The following is a 14,728-nucleotide window of genomic DNA, read 5'->3' as shown; positions in this document are numbered from 1 at the left end:
AGGAGAGAGGCTGCTTCTAATTTTAGTCCTGCCAAAATCAGTGTGACAAGAAATTAAAAGCCTGGTTATCTATTTAAAACAACCACAGGCACAATGATTCACATCTGTAGTCCCAACTACTTGGGAGGCTGAAGCTGGAGGATTGCTTGAGCCCAGGAGTTTGAGGCCAGCCTGGGAAACACAGCAAGACCCCACCTTTTAAAAAATTTAAAAACTAAAAAAAAAATAAATAAATACATAATAAAAAGTAAAACAAACACAAATTAATATTACTATGCACAATTCTATGGCCTAATATAATTTCTCCAATTTCTAGAATATTAGAAAAGACAGATAAAACAAATTATATAAACTACTTTTAAATTAAATGCTTTATAACATTTTATGTGCTTTAATATAATGTACAATTTAATCATAAGACTCAAATAATGATTTCCCAATTGTATTAATCCTATAATTGATCTAAAGAAATTTGAAAAAATGGGTATAATCTTGTAGGTCATTCACAAAACAAAGGAAAAATAGAAACAATATTACTAAAAAGAAATATTAAAAAAATTGATTCAGGGAAAATAAAATTTTATTTTTGCCATTAACAATATACATATTCAAATAAAATGGAAAGATTGATTTTCTTGGGAATATTAATTTTTTGACCTGGCTGATGTTAATATCTGTTCTACTAGTGCTCTAATCCTGTTCAAATCTAATTGATAATCCAAAACTTGGTCAATTAAAAAAAAAGTTGTGTCCGGGAAGGGTGGCTCCTGCCTGTGATCCCAGCTCTTAGGCTGGCTGAGGTGGGCGGATCACAAGGTCAGATGGATACCGTCCTGGCCAACATGGTGAAACCCCGTCTCTACTAAAAAACAAACAAACAAACAAACAAACAAAAATATATATGTATATATGTATATGTATGTATGTATATACAAAAAAAATTAGCTGTGCGTGGTGGCGCATGCCTGTAGTCCCAGCTACTCGGGAGGCTGAGGCTAGAGAATCACTTGAACTCGGGAGTGGGTGGGTGGAGTAAGCCAAGATCGCGTCAGTGCACTCCAGTCAGGCGACAGGGAGAGACTCTGTCTCAAAAAAAAAAAGGTTGCTAATCTAGAATATGTGAAAAAATAATAGTGTCTACCTCATAAGATGGGTTTGGAAATTGATACAAAGTTGATACATATAAAGCATTTAGAATAATTATTGATTAAATTGGCAATTACTGAATAAATACTTTTATTACTATCATTAACTTAAAGATCAAATTATTGTTAAATTCTCCCGTTTTATAACATTCCAATTTGTCGCTGAGTATGATAGTTACTTACTTTCAAAAATATTATAGGTAAAGACTTTTTTTATAAATGATATTATTTCTATTGCTTATGTGTTTTTAAAATTAATTTTACATAGGATAACTGTGTATATAGATGAATCTATTGTTGATAGGTACAGTAGGGAATTATAGTAGCCTTTAAATGTGAAAGAAAGGGCTTTTAAATATAATGTGTAAGAGCTTGATTTTGTACCAAGGGTATTATATCTTGACATGTATTATTTAAGCAATTAATCTCCACTATTTGGCTAATTAAATTTACTACTAAGAGCTTTGATGTGATTTAAAAAATTGATGGTGAATGAAAAGCTTTAAAGGTCCTACCAGAGTGAAAAAGAAAACAAAATAAAAGAAAATGAGATTTCAAATTGTGTAAATTTTGGAATCCTGGGATATTTTGATAAATTATAGTCTATAAGAATGTGAATCATAAGATGTATTCTAAGTGAATAAGTCACTGAGCTTATCAAATCAGCCTCTAATTATTAGGCACAATAAATCCATTAAATTTCTTTAATCTTGAGAAGTATAAATGTTTGTTACATAAAACTCATTTGGCTGAAATATTACAAAATCTCATAGATTCATTATCATACTTCATGCTATCATTAATAAAATATAAAATATTTCCACTCTTATTTTTATACTTGAGAGAAAAGATTCTTGATTTTCTGATCTGCTTTAGTTATTTATTAAGTTAATAATAATATTTCTTGGAAAGAAGATTACTAAAAATAAGATATTTGTTGTACACAAATACATTATATTGCTGATTTCCATAATTAAAAAAATTCTCAGAGGCACTAATGCATGCAGATATGTGAAGTTTTATGTGATTGTGGCATATTCCCTGAAACATAACAAATGCACACTGAGTAGTCTAGTATGAGATGATTAACTTCCCATCATAAGAAAGCCATATACTTTATCATTTATACCAGGATAATTTTGGGTGTAGGAGATGCTGCAACAATCACTCCAGTGCTACAGGTATAAACCAACATTGTTCCATGTAAACCAGGTTATGTGCTCTGATGGTGACCATAATAAATGTAAAAATACCATATATAAGATATATGAAATGTAATATATGTATATATTATTATATATGTATATATATGTGTATATATATACATATATATGTATGTGTGTCTATACATGGGTGTCTATATGTATATTTTGTAGAATCTATACTTTTTTCTATTTAAATATTAACTTCTTAATACTAAATGGAAATTTAAAAATATACAATTCAATTAATAAGAGTTACTTTTGTATAATGCTCTACAGAATTTTGTAGATAAGATACGGCAGTCTCTTTATCTTTCTCTTTCAAAAAACAACTATTTGTGGGTTTTTTTTTTCTTTGTTTATTGTTTCCAGGTAAGATTTCATTGGTGGAACAAGCTCCCTCCTTAGTCAAAGTGGACTAAAGAAAACAATAAAGTTAGATTATACTTGGCTTAATACTGATTTCTCTTTATACACCTTTCCATGTACTCAAGTGTTTTTCATAAATTTTTATTTAAAATCAGACTCGAGTGGCCAATTATTAACTAAAAGCTGGTAAGATCCGATTTGCTATTTTGTAGTCTGGACTGTCAATCAGTCCCTCTGTAAGATGGCTTCAAAACAGTTTATCATTTTATTTATAGAGTCCTTGGTGTGTTCTAATTTCTCAATGTTATTTTTCTTATGTGTCCTGAAACTATTTATAAAACTCTTGATGAGATCTAACCAATGCAGCATAGAAAAACCTTTTGTATCCGTTATTTATACATTGATTAATGCAACTAAAAATACACTGGCATTTTTGTATTTCCACTATGCTGTTAAAATGCATTGTTTTATTTCAATCGAACCCTTACATCTTGTTTATACATGTTCCATGTACAGAACCAGAAGTCACTATCCTACATCCTCATGACTAGATCCTTGGTCCGACAGCAGGTTACTCCAAATGTCCTCATTGTAGTAAATTCTTTGTTGTTGTTGTTGTTGTTATGGTTACATAATTGTTGTATGTATTTATTGGGCACATGTGATGTTTTAATACAGGCATACAGTATGTAATAATTAAATTAGGGTAATTGGGATATTCAGAACCACAAGCATTTACCATTCCTTTGTGTTAAGAAAATTCCAATTCTACTCTTTCAGTATTTTAAAATACATAATAGATTCTTGTTAACTATGATCACACTATTGTGCTACCAAATAGTAAATCTTATTCATTCTATCTAACTGTGTTTTTGTACCCACTAGCCATCCTATCTTTACCCCCTCTACCAGCTACTCTTCCAAGCCTCTGGTAACAATAATTCTACTCCAGAGTAGTCTTTCTTTTATTCCTCTTCTTTATTTTTAGCTCTCACATGTGAATAAGAACATGCCACATTTGTTTTACAGTGCCTGGCTTACATCCCTTAACATAATGTCCTCCAGTTCCATCCACGTTGTTGCCAATCAAAGGATTTTTTTGTTTGTTTTTTTGTTTTGTTTTGTTTTTGAGATGGAGTCTCAGTCTCTGTCACCTGAGCTGGAGTGCAGTGACATGGTCTCGGCTCACTGCAACATCTGCCATCTCCCTCCTGGGTCCAAGCGATTCTCCTGCCTCAGCATCCCAAGTGGCAGGGATTACAAGTGCACCCCACCACTCTCAGCTAGTTTTTATATTTTTAGTAGAGACAGGATTTCACCATGTTGGCCAAGCTGGTCTTGAACTCCTGACCTCAAGTGATCCGCCTGTCTTGGTCTCTCAAAGTGCTGGGATACAGGCGTGAGCCACTGTCGCCAGCCAGGATTTTAATAATAAGGATTTTAAGAATAATATTCTTTTGTGTATGTGTACTACCTGCTATTTATTGATTTATCTGTTGATAGACAATTCAGTTGATTCCATATCTTGGTCATTGCGAATAGTCATACAATAAGCATAGGAGTGCAGGTATCTCTTCAACATGTTGATTCCTTTTTTTCAGATATATACCCAGAAGTGGGATTGCTGGATCATATGGTAATTTTACTTTTAGTTTTTTTGAGGAACGTTTATGCTGTTGTGGTTGTACTAACTTACATTCCCACCAACAGTGTTTGAGAGTTCCCCTTTCACCACATCCTCTCCTTCATTAGTTATTGCCTCTTGTTGTGATAAAACCATTTTACCTGGGGTGAGATGGTATCTCATTGTAATCTGATTTGTATTTCTCTAATGATTATTAATGTTGAGTTTTTTTTCATATACTTTTTGGCTATTTGTATCTCTTCTTTTGATAAATGTCTAGAGATCTTTTGCTGTTTTTTAATTAGACTATTTTTTTCCTATTGAATTGCTTGAGCTCCTAATATATTCTGGTTATTAAGCCTTTGTCAGATGGATAGTTTTCAAAGATTTTCTCCCATTCTGTGAATTGTCTCTATATTTTGTTAATTATTTCCTTTCATTCTTATACCTACTTAGGATATTTTTATTCTGTCACCACTATGCCTTAAATTTTTCATTTATGGAAAATGTGATAAATGCACCTTCTACATCTTTACTAATCTCATTGATAAATGTTGAAAAGGTCCTGTCCTACAACAGAGCTTTCTAATATATTATTAGAGACCAACATGTGGAGACTGATATGAAACTATTAATAAGTACCTTTGAATTTTTTTACCCTATCCAAAGTACACTTTGCCAAATCAGAATGCCTGATACAAAGTTTACAAACGAATCCCTTGCCAAGGACCATACATTCTAGTATGTTACTACAGTTAATATCCGATTCCCTTCATATCATTATTTCCCACATTACAATTATAAATTGGAAGAAGGAATAAATGGATTTAGTTTAATCTGTGGGGCTTTGGAAGCAGAGACAAGGGATAACACATCAGGCATACTGATGAAGTTTGAGGTCAGCAATGCATTTTTATATTCTCGACCCTGGGTATGATTCCTCTCAGTATTGCTGTTATGTGACATTACAGACAACTGTTCTTGTGGAAATAATTTTCTGTGTGAAAAGTTTCATATTCACCATCTGGCTCCAGTAGAACCATAATTTTTTTCTCCAACCCAACCCACTCTTCTGCCTATTTTATTTTTCGTTTTATCATCTGAGATTTTAGTTTTATTTTTCATCTTGAGGCTCTGTATTTCTTATTTTGTGTTTCTGAAATAGCAGACTCTGCCTTAAAACTCTTTATACTTTCTGAGATCCTCAACTGGAAACAATTATGCACTCGTGGGTATCTGACGCTAAACGGAGAGACTTTTAGCTGTTACAATTGAGGGAGTTGGGGTCAGGGCTGGTATTGGTATCTAGTGGGTAGAGGCCAATGGTGCTGCTAAACATTTGTAGCACAGAAAAGATGTATTTCCTCACCAATTTCTAGGTTCATGGCTGAGACTCCCGTATAACAAAAAGCAGATTAACAAGAGAGAAGCCTACAGATTATTGTACTTATTTAATACAAGTTTTAAGTAACGCGGGAGCCTTCAGAAATGAAGAAACGGAAAACTATGTTTTTCATGGACAGTTGTAGAGAAGTCTGTTTGGAGAGCGAAAGGGTCTGATCTAATAGTAATAAATGGGGATGAGGGGGTGAAAGGGTAGAGGATGGAATTTAGCAAGCCCTGTTTATTCAGATTCTTCTTTGTGTCTCCGTGTCTTCAGAAATAAGGACATTACTTTCCTCCGCGTTTAGGATAGGATAGACCCTCTGGAATAAAGGTTTTATGAATTACTTTAGAGGAAGATCAGATAATTATTTTTATTTGTTTATTTATTTATTTATTTTGAGACAGAGTCTAGCTCTGTTGCCAGGCTGGAGTGCAGTGGCGTGACCTTGGCTCACTGCAACCTCTGCCTCCTGGGTTCAAGCGATTGTCCTGCCTCAGCCTCCTGAGTAGTTGGGACTACAGGTGGGCACCACCATGCCCAGGTAATTTTTGTATTTTTAGTGGAGAGGGGGTTTCACCATGTTGGCCAGGATGGTCTCAATCCCTTGACCTCGTGATCCACCCGCGTCGCCCTCCCAAAGTGCTGGGATTACAGGCATGAGCCACTGCGCCCGGCCCAGAGAATTGTTTTATGCCCTGCTGCAAGGGAGAAAGTCAGAGAGAACTTCCAACTTCTACTGTTTTTTGTTTGTTTTTTTTTTTTCAAATACCAAGGTACCATATTTGGGATAGCATGTGCTGAAATACATCATATCCTACAATACACAAACCAATTCCCCACAACAAAGAAATATCTGGGCCAAAATGTCAATAGTTCTGAGATTGAGAAACCTCATTCTAGAAAAGTATTTTTAAAGTTGTGGTGCACAGATCAACAAAAAATGGGCACCACCCCAAGGTCATTGAATCATAAAATTTGCGTGGGTCTAAAGACTAAGGCATCTGCTTTTTAAACAAGCTTCTCAAATGATACTTAGTCATATAACATTTAAAACTATAGCTATTATGAGGAACTACAAGTTACCCCTTTTCTCAAGAGAAAGGTCATCTTTGCGGCACAACCCATCTTCTAACTGTGTTTTTAGATTTAGATTAAAAAAATCATAGTTTATAATTTCCTTTGGTAAGTGGGCCGGACAACTATAGTAACAAACTGTGCATTTCCTGTGTGACTCTGATCTCTCCGGTCTTTCCAACCTGTCATTAATGCTTTGCTGTTGATTTATCTGGAAGTATCCCTTAAACTTTCTTAATTACCACAAGCAAATTACTAGCAATTATCCCTACGTCATGCTGACCTCTGATAGCTGATAGTATGTGAATCACCAAGGAAAGGGAAAGTCTTTCAAAGATTTTTAAATATCACATGATTTTCTTGTTTTTTATTTTTTCATTCCCTAATCTCCTAATCAGTAAACGTTTAACCAGCAAGGATTTTCTTTTTGCTTTAAAGTCACTTTTGCTCTTTCCCTCTCTGACACTCTCACATATGTTTCACATAGTTCCTCTCTTTGTCTCCAGAACTTCTTCACCTGCCCTCCCCCTTCTCAGGCTCTCCATATCTCCATCTTTTAGTAAGACAATAGTACCATACCCTTGGAGGCAGATCTAATGGGACGTCATTGATTAACTTATCTATAAGTTGAAAGGAAGAAGAAATTGAGAGAGCTGCACTTCTGGGTTTTGTCCTTATTCTTGGGAATCAGCGTAAACAGCAAAAAGGGGCTATGGATACTTAGGAAGAAGCACAACTATGTTTGAGACCCCATAGCAGATTGCAGTCCACTCTTTAAATGTTTTGACGACCTAAATATAAATTATCTTTATTTCAGTCAATTATAACAGGTTTTTATTAATGAAAATATTCAAGACAAATGTTGACAATACTAAAATACAGGGACTACATATGAGGAGGTATAATCCAATAATAGTTCTGTTTTAAAGCATTCAGCATACTGTGCATAAATAATCCTCTACATTTTTAGCACCAAGGAGGTTATTATTTTCTCCATAGAGCCATGTTTTAAAAATGTCTTCATACCAAAATAAAATTATTACAAAATAACAATCTAGATTTTTTGATACTGGAATATCAGACTTTTTAAATATTGTGGAAAACTAGATATTCAGAGTCTCAGTTTAAAAATCATTACTCTTTATAAAAATAAAAACAGTGAAATACAATACAGATGGAAAAAAATAAAAATATGGAGCACCCGGCCAGGCACCGTGGCTCACGCCTGTAATGCCAGCACTTTGGGAAGCCGAGGCAGGCAGATGACCTGAGGTCAGGAGTTTGAGACCAGCCTGACCAACATGGAGAAGCCATGTCTTTACTAAAAATACAAAATTAGCCAGACATGGTGGCACATGTTTGTAATCCCACCTACTTGGGGGGCTGAGGCAGGAGAATCGCTTGAACCTGGGAGGCAGAGGTTGTGGTGAGCCGAGATCATGCCATTGCACTCCAGCCTGGGCAACAAGAGCTAAACTCCGTCTCAAAAAAAAAAAAAAAAAAAAAATATATATATATAGACATATATATAGACATATATATAGACATATATATATAGAAATATATATATAGACATATATATAGACATATATAGACATATATATGTAGACATATATATATATGGAGCACCCTAGTTATGAACATCAGAGTAATGAGATACGGGAAACTAAATGCATTTCACAAAATCAAACATCTGGTAATTCAACTGCTACATATGTGCACACTGACTATACCTATACCTAGGGCTTGAAGTGGCGTGCTAGAAGTATAAATAAGCCAAAAATATAAATGACAATTATTAGAAATAAAATATCATTTTATTTATTTTAAAGTTTGAAAAATGTAAGGAACATAAAAATATCAGCATTTATTTTAAAATAAATGGACAATAAGCTTTCCAGTTTGCATGGAGTGCTAATAATCCTTTCCCTCTCCAAGGATTGCCAAGGTTTACATTCCTTTACATTTAAGACTAGTTCCATACAAAAGCTAAAGAACCGTGGCCATCAAGTTTCCTTTTATGTTTTCTTTAGCTTTTTTTTCTTGAAATTTTTATTAAGAAAAATTATGTAACCGGCACTGAAATGGAATATTATAAGAAATTCCAACGTTCCTGTTCCATACCCCCAACACTTCAATAATTAGTAGATCATGACAAATCTTGTTTTCTGCTTAACTACACAATTGTATTACTTTAATACATCAAATAACATCCTCTGTAAATATCTAAAAGATATGAACTCTTTAAATAATAATACCGTAATATTTAAAAATTTAACAGTTAATTCTTGACAGCATCAAATATTAACCAAACTAACCAGTGCTCAGTTCTCCCAATTCTTTACCGATTTCTGTTATTTTGTTTACTAAAAATTTCACATATTTTTCTTGTCTCTTCCCTGCCATTTAAAATACATCCTCTTTTATTTCTGTTTCTTGAAATTTACTTATTGAAACAAACAAACAACAACAACAACCAAAAAAAGATGATTTGTACTGTACTGTTCCCCTTACTTTGAGTTTTGCCAGTCTCACCCTGTCTCCCCTACATTTCCCCTAAATCTGTAAAGTATTAACCTGATTCAGAGTTCTTGTTCATTTGTTTGTTTGTATAAATATTTATTCTGTGGTGCTGGGTACTTGCATTGGTAATCACATAAATTCTGAGTTTTCTCTCTTATTATGATGTTAAAGTTATAATTGGGTTCAAGTTTTTTGAGCATAATTTATACACTCCAAATTACCACATTATTTTATTATATTTGTTGGCTCTATCTTTATATGTTAAAAGTAGTGACTTCCATGCGTTTTATTAACTAGTAAAAGTATGCATTCAAGAAATAGTTTTCTATTGTCATGTAAAAGATGTGTGGCAAGTCTGTCTCTTGCACATCTTATAAAGGAAAAGCAGGTGTATTAGTTTGTTTTCATGCTGCTGATAAAGACATACCTGACTCATGGTAATTTATAAAGAAGAAAAGGTTTAATGGATTCACAGTTCCACATGGCTGGAGTGGTCTCACAATCAAGGCAGAAGGCGAAAGGCATGTCTTACATGGTGGCAGGCAAAAGAGAGAATGAAAGCCAAGCTAAAAAAGGAAACTCCTTATAAAACCATCAGATCTTTTGACACTTATTCAATATTCTGAGAACATTGTGGGGTAAACCACTCCCATGATTCAATTATCTCCCACTGGGTCCCTTTCACAACACATAGGAATTGTGGGAGCTACAGTTCAAGATGAGATTTGGGTGGGGACACAGCCAAACCATGTCAGCAAGATACTTTATTCTTTACTGATATTGATTAGTTTTATGATCAATAATTTGGTTCTCTAGTATCCTCCAAACATCATCAATATGAGATATATTTTTAGTGTCAATTGGAAGTTATGGATTTGATCTAGTTCTATTTATTTTAGCTCTTATTTGTTATTGACACACAATTTGCCTTATCCTTTGCCAATGGGGGACCTCTTCCAGTTCACAATCAAATCAAGTACTATAGTTTTGTTCGATATCTGCCTTTTGGTTTAAACCTTAAATAGTATCAAATATCCATTAACTGCCATAATATGTGAGACCTAGAAAACGTTATTTAATGAACAGCAAAAGTATCATATTTAATGTTTATATAAAAGACATATATCTTTATCACCTTTTGCTATTTTATACTAAAATATCTCAATGTTTAGTTTGGTAACCAGAGAATAAGAGAAACAAGTATCCTAATAAACCTTATCAGTCTTCACAAATAATTGACATTTACATAGAAAAATAAATGTTACACCACTTGTTTCTATTTACTCATTTATGTCAAACTTTTTAAGTTAATTTCCCTTGTAGTGACTGTAAATGGCAGCCAGTTTTGATGTACATCTCCTATATCATGAATATTAGTGATTATTTTGCATGTCATCTTCACTTCCTTCCTCTTGCATTTATTTTCCATTATCATGGAACGCTGTCATATTCAGTGAATAGATTTTATTGTGGTGAGTGAGATTTACACTATTGAAGGTGTATTTTGCCATTTCTTAGATCCTGTTACCCGTTAATAATGCTTTTTCAAACTTTCAAATCAAGAATTCCAAGATGTTTCTTAAGAGGTTACCTTGTTCACAAAGGCCACTCTTTCAGACCATTTGTGAGTAGCAGAATAGAGGTAAATATACAGCCGCAGTTTCTTTCTGGAGACCCACCTTGCTTGTTTCTACAATGAGAGCTTCATGGCTGTGTTTTATATCAAAGGATATCCTTGTGCACAGTTACCATAATGTTGTAGACTCTCCCCTACAACCACTTTGTTTAAACTCTCAGGAATCTCAAAGCTGCTTTCTTTAGGTTTTCAAGAGGCTCTCAATGGTAGGTATCTTGGTTCTTGGACAGATACATATCATTCCTTTTTTTAAAGCAATTCTACTTACTATTTCTATACTAAAAATATTGTAACCATTGGAACATCAAATACATTAATAATAATTCTGATAAGACAAAAGTTGATCCAAAGTATATATAAAGATTATTGTTGAGAAAATAGTCTCATATATGGCACATCACCTACAGTACTACAAATCATTCTTAAAAATATCAATAGGAAATATCCAAAAATATTAGTAACACTCGTGAGTTGTGCAAGCTATATTTTGACAGAATACACTCGGTGACACTATTAACACATTGTTTTTGGCAAAGGAAGTTTTTAAAATATAGATGAGAAAAATGAAGAGATGAAAGAGAAAAGCTTTGTTGCCATTGTTGTTAGCATCATTTCCCTCTTGAGAAGAGAATTTCTTAAGGAATAGTAAGTATCTTAAGTATAATGGACAACATGTCAGGCATAATTTTACTAAATAATATTGGATAGGAGAGTGGTGATGCTCCATCCTTCAAAATTTCCTGAGTGTGCAAAGCATTTTCAACAGCTCAAAATTAATACTTAAGCTAAAATGAAGCAGAGTATTCCCTCATACACACACACACACACACACACACACACACACAAATAAATCTATCTATTTAAGAGAGATAATGAGAAATCACCAGGTTCACTTATTTTTATTGGTAATATGGAGACCTTCGTCATCAGGATCAAAAAGCTAAGCTTATCTGGTGTTCCTTTCAACATGAACACTGCAATAATGTAATGATGAGTCACACATTGATGGCTTTTCTAAAGTATCTACATGGTCATTCTCAGTGAAAATTGTAAACCTGTCATGTAAAATATCTAGGACTGCTTAATTTATGTTAAAAATAACAGCTATAATTTCCCAATAATGTATTAGGACTTGACAACCCCGAATATTTTTTCAGTGGAAATGCATGTAGAAAAGATAAGCAATTTGACAGATCTTTTTATTCTTTAGGAAAAGGAAGAAATAATCACCAGTGCCAGTGCCACTGAATGTAAAATACCTAATAAAATATAATACCTAATATTGGCGGTTTCTTATTAACAATGTTCTTTACATCTGTTAAAGTGGCTTTATATGTATAAGTGGTTTTCATCAGTGATGCCTTTTATAATACTGTCAAAAGCGAGGCAAATATATCTTGTTTCTTAGTCAAATAAAAGCTTGATTTTAACTTTCTGAATCTCATGATCCTTGAATGGAAACATCATGTATAAAAGCCTCAAATATCTAGATACTAAACATATTTTAAATTTAACTATTAAAATAAGTTTAATCACTAAATAATAGTATATGAATTTAAGAAAATTTGATTTTACTGAGAGTTTTAAATTATATTTTAGGATATCTGAGATATGTCATTTACAGTGAAAGAAAGTAATGTGTCTCAATAAAAAGGCAGTTCATAACATGTCAAGGTTTTAACTTTTAGGTTTGACTGCCCAGGACGGGGGTGGTGGCTCACGCCTCTAATCCCAGCACTTTGGAAGGCCGAGGTGGGTAGATCACCTGAGGTTAGAATTTCGAGACCAGCCTGGCCAACATGGTGAAACTGCATCTCTACTAAAAATACAAAAATTAGCCAGTCGTGGTGGTGAGCACCTGTTATATCAGCTACTCCAGGGGCTGAAGCTGGAGAATCGCTTGAACCCGGGAGATGGAGGTTGCAGTGAGCCGAGATCACACCATTGCACTCCAGCCTGGATAGCAAGAGTGAGACTCCATCTCAAAAAATAAAATAAAATAAAATAAAATAAAATATAAAATAAGATTTGACTGCCCTGCTGGATTTTAGATTTGCTTGGGGCCTGTAGCCCCTTTGTTTTGGCCAATTTCTCCTATTTGACATGGGTGTATTTACCCAAATGCCTGTTACCTCATTGTATCTAGGAAGTAACTAACTTGCTTTTGATTTTAAGGCTTATAGGCAGAAGGGACTTGCCTTGTCTCAGATGAGACTTTGGACTGTGAACTTGTGAGTTAATGCTGAAATGAGTTAAGACTTTGGGGGACTGTTGGGAAGGCATGATTGGTTTTGAAATGTGAGGACATGAGATCTGGAAGGGGCTAGGGGGGAATAATATGGTTTGGCTGTATTCCTGCCCAAATCTTATCTTGAATTCCCATGTGTTGTGAGAAGGACTCAGTTGGAGGTAATTGAGTCATGTGGGCAGGTCTTTCCCATGCTGTTCTTGTGATAGTGAATAAGCTTCACAAGATACAGTGGTTTTATAGGGGGCAGTTTCCCTGCACAAACTCTCTCTGTCTGCTGCCATCCATGTAAGACATGACTCCCTCTTCCTTGCCTTCTGCCATGATCATGAGACTTCCCCAGCCATGTGGCACTGTAAGTCCATTAAACTCCTTTATTTTGTAAATTGCCCAGTCTCAGGTATGTCTTTACCAGCAGTGTGAAAATGGACTAATACAACAAGCTTATGTTCTTTTGCCCTTTTGTGACTTCAAAGAAGCCAGTCATCATCTGAGAGCTTAGTAAATTTTCTTCATTGAATTACATTGTCTGATCTTTAACTTAGTAAAGACATCTGCTATTGGTCAAAAATTCCGGGTATTTCACTTATTTAATCTTTTGGAAAAATTAACATTCTTTCCATTTCTCATTTCAGTTGATCTTTTAAATTGTATAACAGAAGTGCTGTTGTCATTTTAAACATTATTAAGAATGTATTTTCTTGAAACTCTGGCTTAACATCAGATAGTAATAGAATATACAGATTTTAGAATGCTGATAAGCAAGCTGTGAATAAAGACTTGTCCTTTGCTTCAATCATATATTCAGGTGTTTCTAAAGCAGAGAAACCAGAGTTGAAATGTTTGGTTGTCATTGTATTAAGTTTTAAGTATGTGTTGTCTTGTGTTGCTTAACGCTTTTCTCAGATTTTCTTAACTTTCTCCTGTAGGGAAGTTAATGAAATGAGTTAAGACTTTGGGGAACTGTTGGGAAGGCATGATTGTTTTTGAAATGTGAGGACATGAAATTTGGGAGGGGCCGGGGGGAAAGAGAGAAAGAGAGAAACATCAGAAAAGATTATTTTTCTTTTCTAATGAGAATGTCATTATAAACACCAGAATTTTTATCCTTGAAATTTATGAAATCTTAAGATCACTACTTACACATTTGGCTAAAAATGTTGTGTTGGGAATTTAAGGAAGACACTTAGAATTTTTCAGTTCTGGACGTTTCATAACTGTTAACAATCTACCATTCTTTAAACACACATTAATCAGAGATATAGATAAACTTTCCTCCTCCCATCTTTTTTTTCTTTCAACATACCTTTTCTTGTTTTCTAATTTTATTTCCCATTATTTGTTCTATATTTTTCATTTCCATGACTAATTCTATATTATTGTAACTGTCACTATTTGGAGGTATTGGCACCTAAAAAATAAGAAACAAAATATTATAGTCTGTGTTGAAGCTTATGTCAATTTGGTTCCTCTGGAAGATACTTAGAACCCATTTTCATCTTGCTAAGATGAAATGCAAT

At 33.9% G+C, this 14,728-nt stretch overlaps 1 protein-coding gene across 7 annotated transcripts in view; it reads left to right on the top strand.

Moving 5' to 3' along the window:
- PCDH15 (protocadherin related 15) overlaps positions 1–14,728 on the top strand; it is a 1,753,436-nt gene that overhangs the window by 290,032 nt on the left and 1,448,676 nt on the right. The window lies entirely within an intron of this gene.

Source organism: Pan troglodytes, chromosome 8 (assembly GCF_028858775.2).
Source record: "Pan troglodytes isolate AG18354 chromosome 8, NHGRI_mPanTro3-v2.0_pri, whole genome shotgun sequence".
Lineage (NCBI taxonomy): Eukaryota > Metazoa > Chordata > Mammalia > Primates > Hominidae > Pan > Pan troglodytes.
The sequence above is the reverse complement of the archived record's forward strand: the minus strand, read 5'-3'. Positions and strand labels throughout refer to the sequence as shown.